Genomic DNA, 23,067 nt, shown 5'->3' with positions numbered 1-23,067 from the left:
GGGACAAGCTCTCCTCTACAATCACTCTGAGCACTGGTGCCCCACAAGGCTGTGTACTCAGCCCTCTGTTGTACTCACTGTACACCCATGATTGTGTAGCCAAGTTTCCGTCACAGTCAATATATAAGTTTGCTGATGACACAACAATTGTAGGCCGTATCTTGGGTAATGATGAGTTTGAGTACAGAGAGGAAATTAAGAACCTGGTAGCATGGTGCGAAGACAATAACCTATCCCTCAATGTCAGCAAGACGAAGGAATTGGTTGTTGACTTCAGAAGGAGTAGCGGACCGCATGACCCAATTTACATCGGTGGTGCACAAGTGGAACAGGTCAAAAGCTTTAAGTTCCTCGGGGTCAATATCACAAATGACTTGACTTGGTCCAACCAAACAGAGTTCACTGCCAAGAAGGCCCACCAGCGCCTTTACTTCCCGAGAAAACTAAAGAAATTTGGCCTGTCCCCTAAAACCCTCAATAATTTTTATAGATGCACCGTAGAAAGCATTCTTATAGGCGCAGCACATCACACAAACCAATCTTCCGTCCTTGGACTCACTTTACACCGCACGCTGTTGGAGCAATGCTGCCAGCATAATCAAGGACACCACCCACCCAGCCAACACACTTTTCGTCCTTCTTCTCTCCGGGAGAAGGTTCAGGAGCTTGAAGACTCGTATGACCAGATTTGGGAACAGCTTCTTTGCAACTGTGATAAGACTGCTGAACGGATCCTGACCTGGATCTGGGCCGTACCCTCCAAATATCAGTTTTTTTTTAACACTACCTTACTTTCTATTTTTCTATTTTCTACTTACGATTTATAATTTAAATGTTTAATATTTACTAATTTTTACTATTTTTAATATTTAATATTTGTAATCCAGGGAGCGGAAAGCGCAGAATCAAATATCGCTGTGATGATTGTACATTCTAGTCTCAATTGTTTGGCGACAATAAAGTATAAAGTATATTCTAAGCTTCAGACAGCCACAAGCCAGATGGGAGCTCCAGAGTGCTGACTCATAGAACAAGGAATAATGAAGACAAGACTCATAACCAGGATTGTTGGCAAGTCAAAAGACATCTTCAACATTACTTCTCAAATCCACAACCTTTACCTACTCTGGAAGCTGCCTAGAATTTCCCCATAGCATAGCTCTCTATTTTTCTAAGCTCCATGTACCTATCTAAGAGTCTCTTAAATCATTTTATCATTTATCACTTCCTGTCACTTACCTTATGTACAGATACTCTTGTGCCTAGCATCATTTTATAGATTTACAATCAATGTATACAAGCTATCTTATGCATTTATATTTGTTTTTAAATCGTTGTTGTGTTTTAGAAAACCCAGCAGAGATAATTATTCCTACGTCAGCTTAGGAAACTTAACATCTCAGGGACTGTACTGATGAATTTTTACTCAGCCACTTGAGATTGTTGCGACCACCTCAATCACTATTTGGTTTCCCACTGCCATCTCCCTCTCGAAGTTCAAGTTACAGCGAGTGGTCCACTCAGCAGAGATCACTGGCTGTCAGCTACCAACATTAAAAGATCTGCTCCCATCGCCAGAAAAGAACTGGAAAAATTACTGCAAACCTCATCAAGTAGCTGTCACCTATTCACCAAACTGCCATCAAGGAGACGCTACGAGTCCATCTCCACCAGGACCACATGTCGTCTCTGAAGCCTCTTTCCTGTTGCTATCCAGCTTCTCAACAAAACTCACTCAGGTCTAATACCCTAACTGCCCAAGCACAACATCCATTAAAATGGTTTTTGCCGCTCTCCTTGTTCTGTTGATAGTTATTTAGTCTGTTCACATATTCATATTTAAGTTGCACGGATTGTTGACTGCTCATGGCTGTTTGCACAATTGTCTCGTAAGTTTTTGGTTACTATTGGGTTGTCTGTTATGGTATCGCCCTGCGGTTGATGCTTGGCACCGAACCACAATCAATTCTGGTATGTTTCACATACTGGCAAATAAAGTGATTCTGATTCTAATCTTAATCTGTTTTTTTGCCTGCATCGGATCCAGAGTAATATTTATTTCATTCTGCTTTAACCTGGTGTACAAAAAATGACATTAAACAATCTTGAAGCTTGAATTTTAAACAACCTTGCATTAGTTCAATAAGGTGCTCACTTCAAGGATTATAGTGAAGATGCGATGAGGACTGAATTGAATTTACCACCTTAACCAACGTTCCATCTTCATTCTGCTCTAACAGTACAATTTTATTTTTAGTTAGGGATACAGTGTGGAACAAGCCCATCCGCCCAGTGAGCCAACAACTCAGTGACAAATTAACCTCACAACCAGTACGTCTTTGGACTGTGGGAGGAAACGAACATGGTCAGAGGGGGAACGTAAAAACTCCTCAGACGGCGCCAGAATTGAACTCCTAACTCTAAGATGCGCAAAGCTGCAATAGTTTCGCACTATCCGCTACACCACCATATATGCCAAGAATAACTATTCAGAATCATAACAAAAATACTCCTTGTTTTTAGAAGTTCTGGTTCTCATGAAACCTCAAACTAATGGGCAATAATAAGTACAGTTGCAAGATAAAGTTTGTGAACCCTTTGCAATTACCTGGTTTTCTGCATTAATTACTCGTAAAATGTGGCCTGATCTTCATCTAAGACTTGATAGACTAAGACAATCTGCCTAAACTAATAATACACAATTGTATTTTTCATGTCTTTATTGAACACATTGTTCAATCATTCACAGTCCAGGCTGCAAAAAGTATGTGAACCCTTGTATTTAATAACTGGTAGAACCTTCTTTAGCAGCAATAACCTCCACCAAACGTTTCCTGTAGCTGCTGATCAGCCTTGCACAACGAGGAGGAGGAATTTTAGATTAGACCATTCCTCCATACAAAACTGTTTGTTCATCAATATTTCTGGGATACCTTGCATGAACAGCCCACTTCAGGTCATGCCACAGCTTATCAATTGGGTTGAGGTCTGGACTCTGACTTTTACTTTGCCATTTGAAAACACAGACTTTCTTCTTTTTAAACTATTCTGTTGTTGATTTACTTCTGTCTTTTGGATCATCTTTTTGCACCATCCAACTTCTATTAGGCTTCAGGTGATGGACTGCTACCCTGACATTCTCCTGTAAAATGTCTTGATCCAATTTTGAATTCATTGCTTGCTCAACGATTGCAAGCTGTCCAGGCCCTGAGGTAGCAAAGCAGCCCCAAGCCATGATGCTCTTTCTACCATGCTTCACAGTTGGGATGAGCTTTTGGTGTTGGGTGTGTAGTGCCCATTTTCCTCCAAACATAGCAATGTACTTTTGTCTCATCTGTCCAGAGAAGATGGCCCCTAAAGCATGCGGAACATCCAGGTAGTTTTTCTGCAAACATGAGACATGCAGCAATTATTTTTTTGGAGGACTGTTGTTTTCTCCTTGGTATCCTTCTATGAATACCTTCAGTGTTTCTCTTATCATGGACATATAGACAGAGACTTTAGCAAGTTCTAGAGATTTCTGGAGGTTTTTCCTGTTACCCTTGGGTTCTTTTTCACCTTCTTCAGTATTGCACGTTGTGCTATTGGTGTGATCTTTGTGGAATACCCAGTCCTAGGGAGAGTAGCAATAGTACTGAATTTCTTCCATTTTTAGACAAATTCTCTTACTGTGGACTGATGAATATTCAGATCTTTAGAAATGCTTTTGCAGCCTTTTCCAGCTTCATGCATTTCTGCAATTCTTCTAAGGTCCTCTGAAAGTTGTTTTGATCAAGGAATGGAGCATGAACAGATCTTTATTGAGAAGAGCAGGCTCTGTTGGTAACCTGACTTTGTGTGACTATTTTATAGGGTAGGACACCTCTACAACCCGCATATCCAATCACATCTCATTGATTGGAACACCTGACTCCAAAAAGCTTTTGTAGTAGGCATTACCCCCAGAGGTTCACATACTTTTTTTTTGAACCTGGACTGTGATTGTTGAAATGGTATACTTAGTATTGATGAGAAGTACAATTGTGTGTTATTAGTTTAGGCAAATTGTGTTTATCTACTATTGTGACTTAGATGAAGACCAGACCACATTTTATAATTAATGCAGAACGGCAGGTAATTGCAAAGTGTTCACAAACTTTTGCTTGCAACTGTATGTATGTAATTAGTGACTGCATCCAAAGCAGAGATTTAAAACTAGCAATCGAATAAAATCCCACTTTCAAGTAAATATGTACATAAACAGAAAGGAAGAATGTTAAACTTCTATATAATAGATGATCTTAAACAAAATTGGGTAGCTAAGACATGCTGAAATCCCTGTGCTAAATGCAGCTCCAGGACTCTGTGCAGGAAGTGGCTCCATTTGCTTGAACCTGCGAGTCCAGTCCTTGCTGAGCAATGCACGCCATGTGGATTTGCTACACATGGCTATCGAAACCCACCCTCTCTGCCTGAATTCATTGGTTTGGATACAAAGGTCCACTTTTGCTGGCCCTCTGTCAGATGTTAAGATCAGAGCAACAACAGGCAATGTGGCATTCAAAACTATAGCAATTCACACAGCAGTTTGACAGAGGAAAGTTTGTGGACAGAGCTTCATCTTCAGTCAAAACAGTTAAAGGTTTTTAAAAATGTTTTTTGATGCTCAGACATTAAAAAATAACTAAAATTAAGCAGAGATTAAAACAGCCCTAAAAAATAAAAGGCATAAAACTGAAAACATTAAAATAAAGCAAAATTTTTAAAGAACAAGTTATTTCCTTTTTCCTTCCCAATTCCCAGGCTGGGTACACCAAATTAAAAATGTGGCATTTCCTTGATCAGGCTTGGAGGACCCCCCAGCAGATCCAACAGCACGAGCACAGAAGTCTGATACTTAAAAGTTTCAATGGTTTTAAGCTGATACAGTGGATTCTGGTTAATTGGCCATCAGTTAACTGGGGCAGCTGCTTATTTGGGGCAACTAAGAGTTTATTTGGGGCACTATGCCACTTAACTGTTGCCAAAGTTCCTAACTAGCATCAGTCGCATGAACCATGCTTAGAGTGAAGTTTTTAAATAGAATCAGTTGCATGTATTTCTGTTCAAAAAGCAGTGGTTTTGTCATTGATAGTTGGTGAGAAATAATCAATAAGACAACTCAGAGTTGATTTCCTTACTGCAGTTTCAAGTATTCAAGCTTGGATATGCCAGAAACAACCAGCTGTCAAAATGACACGACTTCACTACCTCAACAAGTTAGGAATTATGAAGAGTTTGAAAATATTGACAATGTTGAATGTTACAATGAAAATGAAGATTTGGAGAATGCAATTGTATGAAGGCAATCCATGGGAGGTGCCTGCGCTGATTTTGTTCATTTACAGTCAATCGAAAGAACATGCAATGTACACTGAATTAATTCATCCGTTGATAACTATTAGGAACTAACACACAGTTTTATCATGTTGCAGTACGAAGACAACTGCACTGCTCCAAAGAGTACTATACAAGGTCTTTCTTACGCTCAACCACTAAACTCTATAATGAGTCAATCTATACCTAGGGAAGTGATGACCCCCCCCTCCTACTAGACTGTTTGTGGTAACTTATTTTTTATTCTTTCTTACTTCTAACGCTTGTACATCTGTGCACTTGTAATGTTACCGTGACACTGTAATTTCCTTTGAGATCAATAAAGTATTTATCTAGTATTGTTTGTTCTGTATTTCACTAAAATACATAACTGGTTATTCAGTTGTAGTTTGTCTTTTTTTAATACCTTTTTTAACTATTTCCATGAAAATTCAGCTAATTGGGACAGTTGCTTAATTGGGCCAAAATATACTGGTCCCAATTAACTGTAATCGACTATTTCCAATCTATACTTCTAACTTCAGCCAACAAGATTTCTAAGTTTAAGACAAAATTAGAGTAACTGCAACACAGGCATGAGGATATGAATTTCTGTCATTACACACAACAGGTGCAGACAGTACAGGAGGATGGAAAATGGGCAATCAAATGGCAGGGCAGGACAAGGCAAGGAATCCTTGTATGATAGCAACCTGTTTGTAGTGCTGAATATCAATGACAGTATTACCATCTTCAGCATGTGTAATTCAGAGCACAGCCACTGCAACATGACTAATTTGGATATGGGGTGGTGGAGATGGCACAAGTGGGGTAACCACAGAAAACGTCAGTACATTTTCAGTGATTACTGGGGATTCAATAATTGAGGTGCTTTTACAAATAATCGTGCAAATACATTTCAAGTTTAGTTGTTATTCAACCATATGGGAATACTCAAGAATACAGCCAAACGAAACAGCGTTACTTTGCGCTGAAGTACAAAACACAGAAACAACGGTCATTACAAAGAGCATATTTAAAATAGCAGTAAAACAGTCACCAAAAAATACTGCCAAGTGTTTCTCTCTGTGATTGTGGAGGCATCAAGGTGCCCATAGAAGCACTGGTCAGCTGACTGGTACCAACTACCCAGTATTGCAGGATAATGGCAAAAAGAATCAGAGAAGTTAAGCAAGAAAGATACAGGACAAGGAAGTAAGAGGAATGAGACAGAAGCAATTGTCCCCAGGAGGTGGCATGGACCTGCTGAGTCAAATGGCCTCCTTCTACATCGTTATAATACCAGACAGCCAATGGCATTACGAAGGAACAGAACACTGAGGGGATATAGCAGTAAGACAATTCAGAATGGTTTTCCTCACTGCAGTTTCAAACATTCAGGTTTGAAGATGCCAGAAACAGCCGGGAGTGAAAATGAAACGACGTTCACTATTTCAACAAGTTAGGCACTATGAAGAATTTCTATTTTTCACTTTTTATTATTATTTCACATTTTCTACGTCTTCTGCTTGTTCTTTTTGTCTTGTTTTTGTTACGAAAACTGTTGGAGCCCACGACGTTCAGTTTGGAACTTGATGTCCAGAGAGCTGCCTCATGGAGATTAGAGACTGGGCCCCAAAAAGGACCAAGAAACAAGCTGACTCATGGAAAAGACCAGAAATGAGGAGCGGGGTTATGAACATCGTTTTGGGGGATTTTAACCAGGCCAGTCTGAAAAAAAAAATCACTAAACAATTACCATCAACAGATCACTTGCAATAGCAGAGGAAAAAACACACTGGACCTTTGCTACACCACAATCAAGAATGCCTTCCGTGCTATTCCACACCCTCACTAAGTCTGATCACCTGGCTGTACTTCTACTTCCTGAGTATCAGCAGAGACTGAAGGCTGGAGCACCAGTAATGAGGACCAAGAAGGTTTGGACAAAGGAAGCACAGGAGCACCTACAGGACTGCTTTGAATCAATGGACTGGACTGTATTCAGGGATTCATCTTCGAATCTAGATGCGTATGCTGCAGTTGTTACAGATTTCATTGAAACCTGTGTAGATGAGTGTGTGCCTACAAAGACTTGGTATGTATTCCCAAACCAAAAGCCATGGATGTAACAGGACATGCTGAAGGCTAGATCTGTGGTATTCAAGTTTAGCGACCTAAGTCTGTACCAGAAAACCAAATATGACTTGCGGAGGGCTATTTCAAGGGCGAAGAAACTATTTCAAACGAGGTTGGAGGCGACATCAGATGTACGACAACTCTGGCAGGGTTTGCAAGACATTACTTCTGACATGGCAAAACCCAATAGCATAAATGACAGCCATGCTTCACTACCAGATGAACTAAACAATAGACAATAGGTGCAGGAGTAGGCTATTCAGCCCTTCGAGCCAGCACCACCATTCACTGTGATCATGGCTGATCACCCACAATCAGTACCCTTTTCCTGCCTTCTCCCCATATCCTTTCACTCTGCTATCCTTAAGAGCTCTATCTCTTTTTTGAAAGAATCCAGAAAATTGGCCTCTACTGCCTTCTGAGGCAGAGCATTCCACAGAACCACAACCCTCTGTGTGAAAAAGTTTTCCCTCAACTCCTTTCTAAATTGTCTACCTCTTATTCTTAAACTGTGGCCTCTGGTTCTGGACTCCCCCAACATCAGGAACATGTTTCCTGCCTCTAGCGTGTCCAATCCCTTAATAATCTTATATGTTTCAATCAGATCCCCTCTCATCCTTCTAAATTCCAGTGTATACAACCCCAGTCGCTCCAATCTTACAACATATGACAGTCCCGCCATCCCGGGAATTAACCTCGTGAACCTACGCTGCACTCTCTCAATAGCTAGAATGTCCTTCCTCAAATTTGAAGACCAAAACTGTACACAATATTCCAGCTGTGGTCTCACCAGGGCCCTGTACAACTGCAGAAGGACCTCTTTGCTCCTATACTCAATTCTCCTTGTTATGAAGGCCAGCATGCCATTAGTTTTCTTCACTGCCTGCTGTACCTGCATGCTTACTTTCAGTGACTGATGAACAAGGACACCTAGATCTCGTTGTACTTCCCCTTTTCCTAACTTAACATGACACCATTCAGATAGTAATCTGCCTTCCTGTTCTTGCCACCAAAGTGGATAACATCACATTTATCCACATTAAACTGCATCTGCCCACTCATCCAACCTGTCCAAGTCACCTTGCATTCTCATAACATCCTCCTCACATTTCACACTGCCATCCAGCTTTGTGTCATCTGCAAATTTTCAATGCCTTCTATGCCAGCTTTGAAAGGGAGAATATAAGTGCAGCTGTGAAGATCCCTGCTGCACCTGGTGACCCTGTGAACTCTGTCTCAGACGCTGATGTTAGGTTAGCTTTAAAGAGAGTGAACCCTCGCAGAGCGGAAGGCCCCAACGGCGTACCTGGTAAGGCTCTGAAAACTGGTGCCAACCAACTGGCAGGAGTATTCAAGGACATTTTCAACCTCTCCCTACTATGGGCGGAAGTTCCCACTTGCTTCAAAAAGGCAACAACTATACCAGTGCCTAAGAAGAATAACATGAGCTGCCTTAATGACTATCGCCCAGTAGCACTCACATCTACTGTGATGAAATGCTTTAAGAGGTTGCTCATGACCAGACTGAACTCCTGACTTAACAGGGACCTGGACCCACTGCAATTTGCCTATCACCACAATAGGTTAACGGCAGACGCAATCTTAATGACTCTTCACATAGCCTTAGACCACCTGGACAATACAAACACCTACGACAGGATGCTGTTCATCGACTATTTTTTTTTGTGTGCCATGCTCTGCCAGAGCCTCAGCGACCACTTTTTTTTTCAAGTGGTTGTCCTGCAGGAAAGATTCTGTGAGTGGTCCCCCATGTCCTTCACACAGCGCAGTCTTTTTTTTTTTTTAATGAGGCCGAGCTGCGAGCTCAACACTCAACCCGGCACAGGTGGAAAGCGTGCCGGGAGTGGCCTGACTACAGAACTTGGGAACCTTCGCTCCAGAGTCCGGCACTGATGTCACTGCGCCACCAGCCCGCCTCATCGACTATGGCTCAGCATTTAACACCATCATTCCAACAATCCTGATTGATAAATTATAAAACCTGGGCCTCCGTACCTCCCTCTGCAATTGGATCCTCAGCTTCTTAACTGAAAGACCGCAATCTGTGCGGATTGGTGATAACATCTCCTCCTCGCTGACAATCAACACTGGTGCACCTCAGGGGTGTGTGCTTAGCTCACTGCTCTACTTTCTCTCTATACCCATGACTGTGTGGCTAGGCATAGCTCAAATACCATTTATAATTTTGCTAATGATAAAACCATTGTTGGTAGAATCTCAGATGGTGATGAGAGGGCATACAGGAGCAAATATACCAATGAGTGGAGTTGGGGGGGGGGGTTGCTACTGCACAGGACTGAAAGAAGCTGCAGAGGGTTGTAAATCTAGTCGGCTCCATCTTAGGTACTAACCTATAAAGTACCCAGGACATCCTCAAGGAGTGGTGTCTCAGAAAGGCAGCGTCCATTAGTTAGGACCTCCAGCACCCAGGGCATGTCCTTTTCTCACTGTCACCATCAGGTAGGAGGTACAGAAGCTAGAAGGCGCACACTCAGTGATTCAGGAACAGCTCCTTCTCCTCTGTCATCCAATTCCTAAATGGACATTGAACCTGTGAACACTACCTCACTTTTTTTTAATACGTATTATTTCCGTTTTTGCATGATTTTTAATCTATTCAATATACATATACTGTAATTGATTGATTTTTTTTCTTTTATATTATGTATTGCATTGAACTGCAGCTGCTAAGTTAACAAATTTCATGACACATGCTGGTGATAATAAACCCGATTCTGATTCTAAGGCACCCGGTCAGATTCCGCACCCCCCCCCCCCGCCCCCACAAAATAGAGGAATTTAAAATTAAAGGGCATAGGTTTATGGCAAGAGGGGAAAGATTTAAAGGAGACTCAAAGGGCAACTTTTCTACAGAAGGTGGTGAGTATGTGGAATAAGCTGCCAGATGAAATAGTAGTTATGAGTACAGTTATAATGTTTAAAAGAAATTTGGACAGACACATGGATAAGAAAGGTTTAACACACACAAAAGGTTGGAAGAACTCAGCAGGTCATGCAGCATCTATGGAAAGAAATGAACTGTGAATATTCCAAGCCAAGACCCTTAATCATAACTGGAAAGGAAGGGGGAAGATACCCCTAAATAGATATAGCTATCCCATGAGAAAGTTTTAGTAACCAAGGTATAACATGCAATGTTTCAAATAACTGATACAGGTTGACCTTCACTAATCCAGCACCATTGGGACCTGAGGAGTGCCGGATTAGTGAAAATGCCAAATTACAGAAGGATGACATTAAGCATAATCAGTGCTGGATTAACGAAGGAACCGGATTACAGGTAGTCGGATTAGTGAAGGTCGACTGTATATTGTATCAAAGGTTCTTGCAACTCTATCAATATCATGGAATCGTCTTCTGCTTGTGGGGCAGTATGGTAGTGCAGTGATTACTGTAACACTATTACAGTACCCAGGTTCAATGCCAGCATCATCTATAAGGAGCTTGCACATTCTCCGTGACCACATGGGTTTCCTTCAGGTGCTCTGGTTTACTCCCACATTCCAAAGACGTACAGGTTAGTAGGTTACTTGGGCACATGGGTATATTGGGTGACGCAGGCTCGATGGGCCAGAAGGGCCCATCTCCAAATAAATCTCGATAAATAAGTGAGCTACCACCTCAAATATTTTAAAACAATGTCCATATCCCAATTTTTAAATGAGCTTGAATTTCAGTAAATTGCTTCGTAATTACTCAGGTGTCTGAACATACAATGGCCATTTATTCACAATTTGTTTCAGCACATTTATAAATGTATCCACATTGGAAACTACAAAGCAAAACCAAAAAAATAAATGCCAATACAAATTTCACCAGCCAGATCAATGTTACTGAATTATTCCACATGTAGATGTTAAACATTTGAATTTAAATTGCAAATAAGGTAACAGTATTAGTGTCACTGAGATCAGAAGGATGATGATAAAGGTCCAAAGCAAAATACTGCAGATGCTGAAAATCTGCAAGAAAAATAGGTCAGACAGCATTTAGGCAATGTGAAAGAGTCAGCGTTTTAGGTCAATGAACTTCCAAATTAGGGAACGTTATAGATCAAAGTTTTAATAGTTAAGAAAGTGGGAAGGAACACAAAGAACAAAAGAGTTGATTGAAAACTGGCAAGTGATCAAAAAATGGATTATAGAATATAAGGAAAAACAGAATTTACTTTTCAAGCCACTGATAATTTTAACAATAGTTAATAGCATTAACTATGTCTCCCAGACGCTGCTTTACAAGCTAAGTATATTGTCTACTTGTTTTGGAGATTTTTATCATTGTGCTATTCAGACTCAATCTGGCAAAGGTTTTGAAAAGCCATTCTTCCACGACCAACTAGGACATGTACACCTAGCCCAGCAAATGGTAATACCAGATAGGATCCTGTGATTCAAAATTAGAGGCACTGATAGAATACTGTAGAGGTTACAGACACCATTACTGCTTGGGGCATCAGAGGTGGGAGTTCAGTTCCGGTGCTGCAGGGCAGTTGTTCCCAACCACCGGGCCGTGAGCATGTGCTACCGGGCCGCACGGAAACAATACAAGTTAGCTGCACCCTTCCTCATTCCCTGTCACGCACTGTTGAACTTGAACACCAACCCCCCCCTCCCCCGCCAGCCAGTCTGCAAGAATATCATCAATATTAAACCGGTCCGCGGTGCACAGAAGGTTGGGGACCTCTGCTGTAGGGAGTTTGTACGTTCTCCCCATGACAATGTGCGTTTCCTCTGGGTGTTCCGGTATCCTCCTACAGTCCAAAGACATAATGGTTAGTAGGTAAATTGGTAATTGTAAATTGTCCTGTGGTTGTACTAGGGTTAAATGGGTGAGTGGCTAGGCAACATAGTTCATAGGCACAGAAGGGCTTGTTCCTTGCTGTATCTCTAAATAAATAAATAGACAGTAGCGCATCCAATTCCGGCTGATTTACTTTAGGGTGCTTCTAAACAGTGCAGAAAAGATCAATCAAACCGTTTCTCCGTCAAATGGTTTTAGCAATAGGGCAGAGAAGCTATAGGATTGAAGGTAAAGGAGGGTGAGAGATTTGATAAATAGAGCAAAGCTTTGCAAGGTCCAGGGCCATTGTTTTGAAGGTACCATCAGGAGGGAGGTATTGAAACATGAATTCCCACACCACCAGGTTTGTGACCAGCTACTTCCCTTCAACGATAGTTCCTGAACCAACCTGCAAAACCCCAATTGCTACAGTTGAGTAACCAATGACTACTCCAATCACATTTTATGAAAAATGGACTTTGTTCGGGGTTCTTTCATGTATCATTTATGATTAATTTATGTTCATCTTGTGAATGTTGCTTATTTGATACTTATGACGCTGCTGCAATTTTTTTTATTGCACATGCACAAATACGTTCTTGTGCATTGGAAAATAAACCTCATTTTGGACATTTGAAATACTGGCCAAGGAATACAATAGAGATGCAAGTAAAACCTCAGGAGTAGGTATTGCACTCAAGGATGGTGGAGACAGAATGAATTAATGTATTTAAAACAAAAAGGCTGTTGAGTATATACAAAGAACTGTCAGAAATTGGATAGGAAAGGTTTAGAACAGGGGTTCCATACCTGGAGTCCACAGACACTTCAGCTAATAGTAGGGGGTCTAAGACCGGAAAAAAGGTTGGGAACCCCTGGTTCATAATGTTATGGGAGAAACACTGGTGACTGAAATGGCATCCTGGTCAGTATAGACCAGCTGGGCTAAAGGACCTGTTTCCATGCTATAGGACTTTCTGACTTTATGCTTGATCATAATTTTTAAGGTTCTCTCCATTCAGCACTAGGCTTCCATGGATTCTTTAACAAAATGTTAACACGGTGACTGTGCAGCATCACAGATAACCATATTCTATCAAACTTACACCCCACACAAAATCTGACATAGGTTGGTTCACTCAGTGCTTTTGCTTGTGATGTCAGAGGAAGTGTGTTAGCATGGATTGAAGATCAGTTACTGCACAGAAAAAAGGAGGCCAAGTCTTAAGGCAGAGGTTGACAGATCCTTGATTGGTCAGGGCATGAAGGAATATGGGGAGAAGGCAGGAGATTGGGTCTGAGGGGGAAAATGAATCAGCCATGATGAAATGGCAGAGCAGTGTTGATGGACCAAATGGCCTACTTCTGCTCCTATATTTTAAATCTTTTTCAGGCTGGAAGGATTTAGCTAGTGGATTGCCTCAAGTTCAACTTCAGTTTATTGTTATTCAACCGCAAACATATATACCACCAAACAAAACAATGTTCCTCCAGACCAAGGTGCATAACACCGTACATACAACTCATACAACTCTACACACGTGTACCACCAAGCGAAACAACTTTCCTCTGGACCAAGGAGCACAACACAGTACATATAATTCACATACAATTGTACACATGTACACCCTATCCTCGTTATATGCGGGGGACACATTCCTCGCAGTTGACGCATAGTATGGAAAACGCATAATGTGAATAATTATTTAAATAGAGAAAATAGGGGTGCATTCTGGAGGGCTTCCTAAATATGTTTTACCTGTAACTTATTCACACTTTCATACCAATATGACACAAAAGCAGTACCACAGGGCAACATTCGTATTATATTTGATCAATTTAAGGTAATATTCAATGTAATAAATCATAGAAAACATACTAGGGTGTACAGTACTCACCAACAGTGGCAGGTGTGTTGGCTCCGGGAGATGAGTGGTGGTTGTGGTGTTGAGCAACTTTACATGGATGAGGTGGATGGTTCTGTGTCGTCAGGATCATCAAGGACAGCAAGGGGTGAAGGAAGACTCACAGAACTCTCAGTACTGCCGGCAGCAGGAGATGACACCGGTTTGAAGAAAGTGGTGAGGGTTGTTTGCTTGGCAGCATTTTGTTTTTCAGCATAAATTTGCTTGTAGGGAAGAAGGATTGACTGCAAGGAACAACTGAAATGCTGACTCCGTTCTAAACTTGGGTCCATGTCCACCGCCATGTGTGCCAAGTGTTCCGCAGCCTTAAAAAATTCTGCCAATTGCTTCACTGTAAAATCCTTCACCTGCAACTCGACACTTTCTTCTTCATCGTTGTTATCACTTTCAGTCTGAGTTAAACGCAGAAGCTCATCTGTTCCCGGCAGTAGCAAAATGATTAGCAAACCAATCTTCAAAGATTTGACCAGTGACCCATGCTTTCTTGTTAGCTGCCCAGTGGACAGGAAGCATATTCTTACTCAAATCCTTAAGAGCATGGGGGTTTAGTGAATGGTAAACTAAGACAGGCTTCATCTTACAGTCTTCTTCCGCATTGGAACACATAAGCAGAGTCAACCTATCCTTTGCTGCCTTGAAACCTGACACAATCTTTTCATCCTTACTTATGTAAGTGCATTTCGGCATACGCTTCCAAAAAAGCCCGGTCTCGCCTGCATTAAACACCTGCTTTGGTGTGATGCTTAAAGGCTGATTTATACTTCTGCGTAGGCTCTACGCCGTAGCCTACACTGTTGTGAGCATTTATACTTGTGTGTTGGTGTGTCTGCGTCGCTCTGCAATTCACCGCCAAAACGCTAGTTGGGTTTCTATGCCACTGTGTTGAGTTTCTTTGCATACTTCAAACAGTGGCGACTGAAACTGAGCACACCATGTTGGAGTTGGACCTAATCAATGCTGAACAAGAGTTACTTTTACTGAAATTACTGCAACGTAGAAAAGAGAGAGGACGTCGGAGATGGTGTGTACGACCATTGAACGGGTTGAGGCAGAAGGAGGGTGAATTTTTTGTGCTTGTCCAGCCACTAAGAGACATGGAAGAGGAAATGCACTTCAAATATTTTCTGATGTCGGCAGGTAGATTTGACGACTTGGTTCATCATCTCCAAGGGATGCCACCAAGCCGACCAATCACAATTGTTGCGGTCTGCGTGGCCGCAATGCATAGTTACATTATTGGGGAAGTGCGCATCAGGCTACAGCATAGATTCTACGCAGAAGTATAAATTGGCCTTAACTTAGCTATCATAGCCCCCAACTGCAAAGGGTAGCATTCAGCAGCTTCGTGGTCAGCACCAGCTTGCTCACCAAGCACAGCTAAGTTATGAAGCCTGTGACAATTAACAAACTTAGAAAACCATCCCCTACTTGCATTAAAGCTAACAATATCACTTAACACTTCCTCACTAGCCACTGAACAAAGGCGACCATAAATTTCCAAAGCTTTCACACGAAGATGATCGGAACTAAGTGTCGTTTTTTTTCTTTGTTTCATGCTCAATGTACAAGCTCAACATTTTCTCCATTTTTGTCATAATCAGGTTACGCACTTTGGTAACAATCTTTGAAGACACTTGTGATGAATCAATCACTGCACTTTTTATTTTCTCAGTATCTTTCTTTATGTTTCTGATTGTGGACTCACCCAGGCCGAAGTAGCGTCCCAGAGCTGTGTTTTCACCTGACGTGGCCCTGCTTATAATTTCCAACTTTTTTTCAAGTGTTAAAGCGGTTCTCTGCTGCTTGGCCGATAGCCCGGGATTTGACATAGGACACTCAGGAGGCATAGTTAAATATTTCAAGCACAAAATCAGTACACCGTAAATAATCACAAAAGTTTAAGAGCGCAAGACCGCACATCCACACGCTGCCAAAACCAATGCGAGACTGGCAGGAGTGAGACTGCGGCCTGCGCATATGACTTGTATTGGCGGGAAAGCAGTGCTTCTCATCCCAACAGCCTCGCATAACTGTGAGTTTTGGATGCATATAAGGAGAAATTGGTAGAAATAGGTTCAACGCATAACTGTGAATCCGCATTGTCTGAAGACGCATATAACAAGGATAGGGTGTATACACCAAACAAAACAATGTTCTTCCGGACCAAGGTGTACAAACAATACATATAACTCACATACAACTGTACACATGTACACCACTAAAACATAATATTCCTCTGGACCAAGGTGCACAACATAGTACATATAACTTACACAAAATACAAAGTAATGTTACTACAAATAAAGTTTCAAATAAGATGCATTTATGACACCAGTTAAAAAGTAAACAGTATAACACTACTGGTGCTTCATACATGAGACCTGGGTGGTGACAGGAGCTCAGTCATCTTACAGCCTGCGGGAAGAAGCTGTTTCTCATCCCAACAATCCATGTCCTACCTCAACTGTACCTCCTGCCTGATTGTGGGAGAAATGGGAGGGATCATTGACAATATTACGGGCACTGCATACGCAGCACTCCTGACAAATATCTCTGATGGATGGAAGAGACGTTGAGACATCCAGCTCTCGACCCTCAGTTATTTATGGTTTATTTTAATGACTTGGAAGATGGCGAAGAACGCAAGTTTGCTGTTGACGTACTAGGAAGCAGACTGTGGCATTCAAAAGGCTTTTACATGGGCATGTGAGTATGCAGGGAATGGAGGGGTAAGGATGACATGCAGGCAGAGGTGATTTACTTTGGCATCATGCTCAGCACAGACATGATGGGCTGAAGGGCCTATTCTAGTGCTGTACCACTACGTTCACACACAAAATGCTGGAGGAACTCAACAGACTGAAGGGTCTCGGCTTGAAGCTTTGACTGTACTTCTTTCCATAGACGCTGCCTGGCCTGTTGATTTTGTGTGTGTTGCTTGGATTTCTGGCATCTGCAGATTTTCTCTTGTTTGTGACCATCCACGTTCAAATGGCCTTCATTGCAAGGTGGTTGGAGTTCTGTTTACAATTAAGGTAACATAGTAGTGACAAACCCTGGAGTATTGTGTAATTTTGATCCCCTTATTTAAGAAAGGATACAATAACATTGGAGGAGGTCCAAAAACAAATCATCCGGCTAATTCCTAGGATGAGATGGTTGATGGTTCAAGAAATGGAATCTATATTGTCTGGTGTTTCAGAAGTTTGAGGAATGACCTGAGGGGTCGTGACAGGATAGATATTGAAATGTTTCCAATAACTACAATAGAATCAATGAAAGACTGCACCCAACAGAACAACCAGTGTGCAAAAAAAACCTGTGCAAATACAAAAGAAAGAAGAATAATGAATAAATAAGCAATAAATGTCAAGAAGATGAGATGAAGGATCCTTGAAAGCGAGTCCATATGTTGTAGAAACAGTACAGTGATAAGATTATCCACTCTGGATCAGGGATATAACTCTTCCTGAGCCTGAAAAGTGGTGAGTCCTGAGGCTCCTATACCTACTTCCAGATGGTAGCAGCAAGAGGAGAACGTGGCCTGGGTAGTGATGGTCCTTGATGATGGATGCAGCTTTCCTGTAGTGGGAGGACTTAAAGAGGAGGCAGATTAATCCTTGAAATATCTGGAATTGAAGCCCAAGGGGAACTGGTACAAAAGAGACGAGATCTAGAGCAATGATCATAGTGAACAGTGGGTCAGTCTTAATTGGCCAAGTGGCCTGCTCCTGCTATTTTCCTCTGTTCTTACAGTCTGCATGTACAACTATTCAGTCAAATAGCTATCTGCTTGGCAGGGCCATCTATCAACCCAAGCCAGAGAGCTTGTTTAAATTTGAACACAAAATAATCTGCAGATGCTGGGGTCAAAGCAACACTCACAACACGCTGGAGGAACTCAGCAGGTCGGGCAGCATCCGTGGAAAAGATTGGTCGACGTTTCGGGCCGGAACCCTTCATCAGAACTATAGGGGGAAGGGGCAGAGGCCCTATAAAGAAGGTGGGGGGAGGGTGGGAAGGAGAAGGTTGGTAGGTTCCAGGTGAAAAACCAGTAAGGGGGAAGATAAAGGGGTGGGAGAGGGGAGGCAGGGAGGTGATAGGCAGGAAAGGTGAAGAAGGAATAGGGGAAAACACAATGGGTAGTAGGAGGTGGAAACATGACGGAGGTGGTAGGCAGCTGGGGGAGGGGGCAGGGTGACATAGGGATAGGAGAAGGGGAGGGAATTACCGTAAGTTGGAGAATTCTATGTTCATACAAGGGGCTGGAGGCTACCGAGACGGTATATGAGGTGTTGCTCCTCCAACCTGAGTTTAGCCTCATCATGGCAGTAGAGGAGGCCATGTATGGACATATCTGAATGGGAGTGGGAAGCAGAGTTGAAGTGGGTGGCCACCGGGAGATCCTGTCTGTTGTGGCGGACAGAGCGGAGGTGCTCGACGAAGCGGTCCCCCAATCTGCGTCAGGTTTCACCGATGTAGAGGAGGCCGCACCGGGAGCACCGGATGCAATAGATGACCCCAACAGACTCACAAGTGAAGTGTTGCCTCACTCGGAAGTACTGTTTGGGGCCCTGAATAGTGGCAAGAGAACCAGGCCCACTAGCCAGATTCAGCAGTGAAGCGCTGCATACCAAACAAGAACCATTTCATTTGCGACCTGCATACTTCTGGCTGTTTGCAGGGGGTCAGCCCTAGTGTGCTGAGCCTTAGTGCATTTATTTATAAAGGCCTGACGCAGGCCTATCTAATCAGAGCTCAGAGATTTTAGTATTTAATAGTTGATAGCCGTCTCTATTTCCTGAGGAGACGGAGGTCCTTTAACATCTGCCAGACGATGCTGAGGATGTTCTACGAGTCTGTGGTGGCCAGTACCATCATGTTTGCTGTTGTGTGCTGGGGCAGCAGGCTGAGGGTAGCAGACACCAACAGAATCAACGAACTTATTCGTAAGGTCAGTGATGTTGTGGGGATGGAACTGGACTCTCTGACGGTGGTGTCTGAAAAGAGGATGCTGTGTAAGTTGCATGCCATCTTGGTCAATGTCTCCCATCCACTACATAATGTACTGGGTGGGCACAGGAGTACATTCAGCCAGAGACTCATTCCTCCGAGATGCAACACAGCGTCATAGGAAGTCATTCCTGCTTGTGGCCATCAAACTTTACAACTCCTCCCTTGGAGGGTCAGACACCCTGAGCCAATAAGCTGGTCCTGGACTTATTTCCTGGCATAATTTACATATTACTATTTAACTATTTATGGTTCTATTACTATTTATTATTTGTGGTGCAACTGTAACGAAAACCAATTTCCCCCTGGGATCAATAAAGTATGACTATGACTATGATTTGAAAATGGTGCACGTATTTGGATCCCAATGGGTTTTGGTTGGACAACCAGGCTCTGGCGACAAGCTCTACTCTATTTGTCCGTTTCCTTAGAGCAATTATCCCACAACCATCAATCTCCATTCCTGTAATTGGTAAATAACAGCGATCCCCTCCCAAAGGCACTGTGGGAATCCTTCTTCAGAATTCTCAAAGCGTGCCAAGGGAATCCCTTCATCGGAATTCCCGAACGGCACTGCGGGAATTAATTCTGTCATGGACAGTCCCGGGCCCGGCAGCGAAAGGAAGAGGGTTGAGCAAGGGGTTAGAAAACTCATCCCATAAAACCCCAGAGCTACAGGGACATCAACAGAAGTTCCATAGACCTTATCGCTGGGAGAGGGAGGATCTTCAAAGCCGGGCTACACCTGGGGACAATATGAAAGACTGACCTACGACAGAGAACTCTGGCAAGCTCTCAGCAGCCGTTGCCCCAGTAGGAGTGATGGGCTGTGGTATACCTTCATCAGAATTGCAGCACGTCCTCAGAGGCAACAAGATGGACAACAAACATTGTCCTTGGCGGCAATGGCCAAATATGAAAGAAAGAGAAACAAGCCTAGAGCGTGGTAAAGAGGTGTAGGCCTGGAGGCAAGCAGAAGTGGGTCAGTGGGAAAGCAAAGGCAATTTTAAAACAAAACTGTAAATAAACATGGAATGGAATTTTAAATCCCTTGGATGATTTTCAACAGAATCATTACTGGCATATATTTTAAAACCTTTATCACGACAATCTAATTATTATGTCACCTATCTGGATGAGGGTTTTTCTGCACAGTGGAGTTTGCCCACCCTAACTTCCCTTGTTGCTCCCTCTCACAGGTCCAAGTCATCGTCTTGTGTCCGGACCAACTGCTTCTTTTCAAACCAGCTGACAGGCCACACGGATGTTTTATTGGGGCCTCATTCTCTCATTCAAGTGCAAGGAAGCCCAACAAATGTTTCAAGCATTTTACTAACTAAAACAATCTTAAGCTTGATATCATTTTGATATGTCCAACCATGGCCTCCTCCATGATGAGGCCACACTTAGGTTGGAGGAACACCACCTTATATTCTGTTTGGGTAGCCTCCAACCTGATGGCATGAAAATCCATTTCTCAAATTTCCAGTAATGTCCCCCAACTGCACCCCCCTTCATTTCCCATCCCCTTTCTCCCTCTCTCATCTTATCTCCTTGCCCACCTATCCCCTCCCTCCGGTGCTCTTCCCTCCTTTTCCTTTCTTCCATGGCCTTCTGTCTCTTTCACCAATCAACTTCCCAGCTCCTTACTTCCCCTCCCCATCTAGTTTCACCTAACATCTGGTGGTTCTCTCTCCTCACCTTTTAGATCTATTCCTCAGCATTTTTTCTCCAGTCTTACTGAAGAGTCTTGGCATGAAACGTCGACTGTAGTTTTTTTTTCCATAGTGCAGCCTGGCCTGCTGAGTTTCTCCAGCATGTTGTGTGTGTCATTAAGCTTGATGCCTCCAGTCTGGTCCCCATTGTCAAGCAAGTCAGAGATAAACTTAACTACATGACAAAACTCCACCATGGTCAGTCCCAAGACTGGCTGAGAAAGCAGGGCTGGGCATAGGGCAAGCAACTCCATCCCATTAAAAGCAGAAACCTCAGCATTAACTCCTCATCCCTGGGAGAGGAAGGATCGTCAGCTAGAAGACACATGATGTCATGTGGTGGGGCTCTTGTCCACAGAAGCCTTTTCTCATGCAGGACTGCCACCAGACTGACCCAGATAGAGAACCGTGACGAGCTTCTGTTGCCAGACCATGCCCCAGTAGGGGTGACAGGTTTAACTAACTACATCACAATGTTATAGGATGGATTCTATAGCAATTCCTCTCGTGCAGATGAGAAATGGAATCTGGGACCAAGACGGCTTCCACAACACATCAAGGTGCACATTTACCTACTGAGAAAACTGGACAAGACTTACCTGGTCAAATACTAGCTAGTACAGTACAAAACAGATGGGTCCATTAACCATGTGACAACAAAGTTACCAAAGGGATAAGTTTCAAAACAGCCTGAGAAAGTACAGAGAAGCCTAACAAATATTTTACTAATAAAAACAATCTTTAAGTTTAATGTCTCCAGTATGGTCCGCATTGCCAAGCATTTCAGAGATAAACCTACAGGACAACACAGCCATGATCATTCACTTCCAGATTCTAAAGACGTTCCAATATAACTACATTTACTTGAGGCCACTACAGTAAAAGTCTTCCTTGCTTTAATTATTGGCAATTCCATGCGCTTTTCATCCACTCTTTCTGGTTATAATAAGAAACTAAAAAAGTCTTCAAATATTCAGTAGAGTTACGGCTCATTTCGCAATCACCGCATTCACTTTCACTATGCTCATATCTATCATTTATATTGAATGGTGCAAATAAAATTTGTAAACTGAGTGAGAAGAATTAAGCTATAGGACGTAGAAAGCTTTTCTTGTTCATTCTTCTCACAGATATTCCTCCTCTCCCAAACCCATACCTCCGTCTTCCATACACCATCTAATATCCCGAGTACTGAGAGTATTTCGACCTTGTTTGAATGGGATGATCAGGCACAGGTTGATGCCAACTCGGGACTTGTTACATGGAAGCCTAATTTCACACCTTGCAAACTCTGAATTCATTGCACGTCCGTGTAGCTCTGCTTGTTTTTAAAGGAGGCAGTTCAACAGGAGAGGATCTGTTTCTATTCTGGGATTATCTGGCCACCCCAGTACTTGCGACCCACCAGCCCCAGTCCATGTGTGAACTGCCTGGACTTCTCTTCCCCCGGACAGAGGGAGCAGCCACCGGCAGTGTCAGACCCTGCAGGCCAATGATGGGTTCTGGACCAGGGACCATTCCCAGACCCGAGTGGAAGGTCGGCATCTTATGCACCCGAGGCCGGGACCCTCGGCCCCACTTCTTCCAACCCAGGGCAGCCAGACAGTGGGCCCGGGCCTGTAGCGCCAGTATTGGGCCCGGGCCTGAGGCCTGTGGCTTGCGAGCGGGTGCAGGCGGGCAGAGGGAAGGAAGGGGCGTAATAGGCGACCCTACTGCACTGACTGCCCCGGCAAGCCGACCGGCTTTCCCTCTCCTCCCACAAACTCCTGAACTGCCCAGCGGCGACCAACTCACCTGCGGGCGGCGGGCCGGGCCGGGCCGAGTAACCAGGGTAACGGCGAGCAGCGCGAGGCCGGGCCCGAGGCAGCAGCGAGCGAGAGCGAGCCGGGCAGGGCCGCCATTACCCGTCGTTCATTGGTCACACCGAGTCAGCTGATCTAGGACCCCGCCCCCTCCATCCATTACCCTCCTCCTTCCCCACGCTAACCGTAGGGCCGCACATCGCCCACCGGTCACCAGGCCACCCGCTTCCGATACGGATACCGACCGCTCCTTTGTCTTCGGCGCTAGCCCCGTCAGCCTCGCAAAGTCGTCAGAAACCGTGCCGGGAACTCGGCGCG

At 43.3% G+C, this 23,067-nt stretch overlaps 1 protein-coding gene across 2 annotated transcripts in view; it reads right to left on the bottom strand.

The window, feature by feature from the left end:
- zc3h18 (zinc finger CCCH-type containing 18) overlaps nucleotides 1–22,859 on the bottom strand; it is a 303,202-nt gene extending 280,343 nt beyond the window's left edge. For both annotated transcript variants that reach the window (XM_072280013.1, XM_072280014.1), the window contains exon 1: nucleotides 22,742–22,859. The gene's annotated coding sequence lies outside the window, so the exon portion shown is untranslated. The remainder of the gene's footprint in view (nucleotides 1–22,741) is intronic.
- Between the last annotated feature and the right edge of the window lie 208 nt (nucleotides 22,860–23,067).

The sequence above is a fragment of the Mobula birostris genome, chromosome 15, assembly GCF_030028105.1.
Source record: "Mobula birostris isolate sMobBir1 chromosome 15, sMobBir1.hap1, whole genome shotgun sequence".
In the NCBI taxonomy this organism is placed as follows: domain Eukaryota; kingdom Metazoa; phylum Chordata; class Chondrichthyes; order Myliobatiformes; family Myliobatidae; genus Mobula; species Mobula birostris.
Note: the sequence above shows the minus strand (reverse complement) of the source record. Positions and strands in the feature narration are given on the sequence as shown.